The sequence below is a fragment of the Gossypium hirsutum genome, chromosome D09, assembly GCF_007990345.1.
Source record: "Gossypium hirsutum isolate 1008001.06 chromosome D09, Gossypium_hirsutum_v2.1, whole genome shotgun sequence".
NCBI classification, from domain to species: domain Eukaryota; kingdom Viridiplantae; phylum Streptophyta; class Magnoliopsida; order Malvales; family Malvaceae; genus Gossypium; species Gossypium hirsutum.
This window is the reverse complement of record NC_053445.1, coordinates 34256677-34262792: the sequence shown is the minus strand read 5'-3', so window position 1 is coordinate 34262792 and position 6116 is coordinate 34256677.

Genomic DNA, 6116 nt, shown 5'->3' with positions numbered 1-6116 from the left:
TTTAATTCTTGTTGAAAAATGCAATACCTGTATGTTGACTAAAATTACAAGAAATCCTTTCCCTAAGGTTAAAAGGAAAACAAAATTGCTTGATTTGATACATAGTGATTTACGTGACTTGCATAATACTCCTACATTAGGTGGAAAGAAATATTTTGTTACTTTTATTGATGATTGTTCTAGATATTGTTATGTATATTTATTGCATTCAAAAGATGAAGCGCTTGATAAATTTAAAGTTTATAAATCTGAAGTTGAACTTCAGTGTGAATCATTTATCAAGTGCTTAAGATCGGATAGATGTGGAGAATACTATAATCCAAGTTATTTGAACTCACTGGAATTGTCCATCAAGTTTCAGCCCCTTACACACCACAACAAAATGGTGTAGCTGAAAGGAAAAATAGAGTCTTGATTGAAATGGTAAATTCAATGTTATCATATTCAGGTCTTGGACAGGGTTTTTGGGGAGAAGCTGTTCTAACAGCTTGTCATATATTGAATAGAGTTCCTAATAAGGAAACTAAAATAACCCCCTATGAACAATGGAAGAAAAGGAAACCAAACCTTAATTATTTAAAGGTTTGGGGTTGTAGAGCTATTGTAAAAGTTCCAACACCTAAACGTAAAAAGTTAGGTGAAAGAGGAATTGAATGAATATTTATAGGTTATGCGCATAATAGCAAGGCATATAGGTTCATAGTAATTGAACCAAATGATTCAATTTCAATTAATACGGTTATTGAATCAAGAGATGCTATTTTTGATGAAAATAGATTTAATTCTATATCAAGACAATTACAACCACAACAATTGATTCATTCTTCAAATGAGAATGAGATTCCATTGAAACAAATTGATAATAATGATGAATCTTGTCAAGAATTAAGAAGAAGTAAGGATTAAAAAGGTCAAAGATTTTGGACCAGATTTCATTATGTTTCTTGTAGAAGGAAAAGGTGAAAGTATATGCAATAAGATACCTTATTGTTATAATACCGAATTTGATCCTATTACATTTGAAGAAGCAGTGAAATCTCAAGACTCTGCTTTTTGGAAAGAAGCAATAAATGATGAAATGGATTCAATAATGGGAAATCAAACTTGGATCTTAGTTGATCTTCCACCAGGTTCCAAACCAATAGGTTGTAAATGGATCTTCAAAAAGAAAATGAAGGTCGATGGAACCATTGATAAATTTAAAGCAAGGTTGGTAGCAAAAGGTTTTACACAAAGACAATGTATTGATTACTTTGATACCTATGCTCCAGTAGCAAGAATTGCTACAATTAGACTATTAATATCACTTACCTCTATATATAATTTGGTTGTTCACCAAATGGATGTTAAAACTGCATTTTTAAATGGTGAATTGGAAGAGGAAGTGTACATGGAGCAACCAGAAGGATTTGTTGTTCTAGGACAAGAGCATAAGGTATGTAAGCTTGTTAAATCTTTATATGGGCTTAAATAAGCACCAAAACAATGGCACCAAAAGTTTGACAAGGTTGTTTTAGCTAATGGCTATAAAATAAATGAATCCGATAAGTGCATATATAGTAAATTTGATAATGGAAAGGGTGTTATAATTTGCTTATATGTAGATGACATGCTCATTTTTGGCACGGATTTGGAACAAATAGAAAACACAAAGAAATTCTTGTCAAACAACTTTGCTATGAAGGATATGGGTGTAGCAGATGTTATTCTTGGGATTAAAATAACCCGAGATGAAAGCACTATAGCTTTATCACAATCACATTACATTGAAAATGTGCTTAAAAAGTTTGATCTTTTCAACTGTATACCAGCATCTACACCCATGGATCCTCAATTAAAATTAGTATCTAATGCTGGTAGGAAAATTGATCAATTGAAATATGCAAGTCTAATTGGTTGTCTTATGTACATAATGACTTGTACAAGACCAGATATTGCATATGCTATTGGAAAATTGAGTAGATACACAAGTAATCCAAGTAGTTTGCATTGGCAAGCTTTAAATAGAGTACTTAGGTACTTAAAGAAAACTATTAACTATGGATTGTGTTATAATGGATATCCTCCAGTTTTAGAAGGGTATTCAGATGCTAGTTGGATTACAAGTTTGGAAGATCATGCATCTACTAGTGGGTGGATCTTCATTCTTGGTGGAGGAGTCATTTCTTGGGGTTCCAAGAAACAAACATGTATTACTGATTCCACCATGGCAGCAGAATTTATTGCATTAGCCGCTGCATCTAAAGAAGCAGAATGGTTAAGAAATTTGCTTTATGATGTACATTTATGGCTTAAGCCAATTTCACCTATTTCTATCCGTTGTGATAGTGAGGCTAATCTAGCAAAGGCATATAGCCAAGTATATAATGGAAAGTCTAGACACATTGGATTAAGACATAGTTATGTCCGACAATTAATCTCTGATGGAGTGATCACTATTAATTATGCGAGGTCAAGTGAAAATTTGGCAGATCCTTTGACAAAAAGTCTTGCTAGAGATGCAGTAAAAAGGACCTCAAAAGGGATGGGACTCAAGCCTATTAATTAGAGTCACCCATGATGGAAACTCGACTCAACGCTTGGTATAACGTCAAGTCTTGAGTTCAATGAGACAAAGTACATCATTAGTATGTGACTGTTAGCACTATAAATAAATCCATCCTAAGATTAAAGTGCTAGGTACCCGTAATGATAAGGGAAGGATGAGTAATGTACTCTTAATGGACCCATAACATAAATATGTTAGAGTGTTATAATTACGGGAACACTTTTGATGGGATCTACCTATGTGAGTGGAAGTGTGGCCGCTTCTAGGAGCTTAAGGGCTTGGCTCTGACAGCACTCATGAAAAGAGGACATAGACACATGGCTATAATAGTGTCCCTAGATACTATGCATTGACTGATGTTGAAATCATTGTGTGAGATGTGTTCAGTTAATCAAATGGAATAGTTGGTTCAAAGCTTAGTCTACCATACAATTTCGATTAACTTTAACATGTTTTCACTAAGTGAAGGTTCAATCGTAAGACACCTTTATTTATGCAAATTGATTTCCAAGAATATCAAAATCTAAATATTTTGAAAATGGGGGGAGATTGTTGGAATATTTTCAAATATTTATAGTATCCCAATAACTATAAATGAATGGGTGTAATTAATCAAAAGATAAAACTTTTGGTCATTGGTCAAAAGTTATATCATTTGATTTTTTAAAAAAGAATTATAACTATTCAAAAAATATTATTTGAATAGTTACAAAATTAAATGAATAATTATTATTATTTATTTATTCATAAAGACACCTATTGAAAGATGTCTCTATGAAGAGACATGAAAATTCCTATAAATAGGAATGGGATTTCATTTGGAAATCATATCAATAAATTCTAATATTATTTCTTCTCTTCCTTCATTTTCTAATATTATTAGATTATTCTATAAAGTATTGCTGCAGAAATCCTTTGTAGAAATTGAGTTTTTGTTATACATTACTCAGTGCATAGTGGACTATTCTCGTCAGTGCAAAACGCAAATAGTCATTGGCTTCATTGTATCCTCGAGGTTAATTTGCTTGGAACTCGTTTGCACACTGAAGATAAGTGGGGGCGAATATAACCTTAAAGATAGTGGCTTGATATACGCCTTGGAGCCTATCCTATTTCTTCTTTTTCTTTTCGAGTTCCGATCGTGTGTTCGAGTTTTTTCCTTACCGGAGTTTTGTACTAACAGTAGCTTCGACCAGTTTCCAACCTTTACGAGCCTCCGAGTACTATAAAACAGAGAAAATAAGATAGAGTAAGCACTTAATGCTTAGTAAGTTCCTATAACAGGAAATTAGTTTACCGTTCATTTACTTATATAATAAACATGCATAATACATTCAAAGCAATTTGGCAATTAGCCTAACACATATAACCTTAACAAACATGTTAGTCATGTATTTCATGTAAACAACAAGAACAAGGGTGAGCTCATCAAGTATCGAGTTTCCAAGTATTTCATGCATATACAGATAATAGTTTTATTTTGATTTCACATGTTCTCATGTCAGAATTTCACTCGTTGAATCATTTGAAATCTCGACGGATACTTGGGTAGCACACCTGAAGTGTACAATACTATAAATCTATCAATTCATATCCGGGAGTGTTTTTATGAGCACTTAAACAGAAAGCTCTCTCTCAAGCACTATAACAGGAAGCTCATTGAGCCTTGTAACGGGAAGCTTATTCGGGAAATATAAAGGGAAGCTCACAAAGAACTTATAACGGGTAGCTCCAAAGAGCAATTAACGGGTAGCTCTGAAGAGAAATTAACGAGTAGCACCAGATAGCCATATAACGAGAAGTTCAAGCGAGCATTAACGGGAAGCTCACAAAGAGCCTTTAATCGGGAAGCTCACGAAGAGCTATATAACAGGACGCTCATAAGAGCTGCGGTGTGCCCACAACACATGTAGGGTCACAACTGATCGGGATGCTCCGAAGAGCATTTAACGGGAAGCTCGCAAGAACAATATAATGGGAAGCTTGAGAGGGCTTGTAACGGGATGCTCTTTTGAGCTACGGTACATCCGCAACATATGCAGGAACACTACCATTTCAGGAAACAGAACCCTGTATCCATCGAATCTCATTATCCAAACAAGACTTATTTCTTTATCAGGGATTTTCAGTTATGAGATCAATTACATACACATATATGACATTTTCACAATTTACATATTCAACACTCAATATAAGCATATAAATATACACAATTAAGTTACACGAACTTACCTCGACAATTGTTCGTGACTTGTAAACTACTAATCCGATACTATTTCTTTTCCACGATCTAACTCCGTTTTTGATCTATCAAGATCTATACGAGTAAATTTAACATCAATTTAGTACAATTTACATTCAATTCAATCCAAGTCACATCTTAGGCAAAATTATCGTTTTGTCCTTATACTTTTAATTAATGACGATTTCGTCCCTAGGCTCGAAAAATGAAATTCATGCAATTTAAATCCTTATCCCAAGCCTAGATATTTTCATATATATTGATAGCAGCCCATGAAGTCCATGAAATTTCAGAATTTTCCATGAATTCAACAACTTTTCAACTTAATCCCTAAATCATGATTTCATCCAAAATCCTTTAATAAAATACCTTTAAATATCCATCAACATCTCAATTTCATCATATAATAACTAAAATCATATAAACTTATCAATGGTATCTTCCAAAACTTTCAATAAAATCAAAAACTAATGAAATGGTTAGTTGGATCTAATTGTAAAAGCCCCAAAACATAAAAATTTCAAGGAAAGAGCAAGAATTAAACTTACATGAAGCAAATATTGAAAACCCAGCTTAAACCCTCTTCAATGGCTGTTTTAGATCTGAAAAATGATGCTGAAAATGTCTAGAATTTCAATTTCCCTTTTATTTCACTTAAATTTGGCAAAATTTATAATTTCCCCTTATTTCACATCAATTCCTTGATTTTTCTATGCTTATGCAGCCTCAGCCATCCCGTGTGGGTCCAATTGCCCTTTTAGTCCTCCTTTATTTACTATTTAGGCTATTTAATCACTATTTCTTTAATTAGCAAGTTTTGTACCTTTTTTTCAATTTAGTCATTTTTAATTAATTATCTACCAAAACATTAAAATTTTCTAACGAAACTTTAATACTACCTTAATGACACCCCGAAAATATTTATAAAATAATTTACGGCTCGGTTTATAGGACCGAGATATCAATACCTCTTTTCTAAATCACTTAACCTAATAAAGCCTTATAAAACACAAATTACTAATTCAAAAATCTTTTAAAAACCACATTTGGCTCGTAAATATTAAATAATAAAAATTTACAAGCTTATTTGCTAGATTTGGTGGCCTTGAACCACTGTTTCCGACATCACTGAAAATCGGGCTGTTACAGGTACTTTACCAAATTATCATGATTTAGAAACGACAAAATGCCAATTTGATATTGGTACTAGTATAAGTATTGATACTTATTCTCAATGATCAATACTTTATGAAGGTATCAATACAAATTAACTTATGTCCAAAATTTTGAAAATAGCAGAATGCCAAAACGATATTAATACCCAAT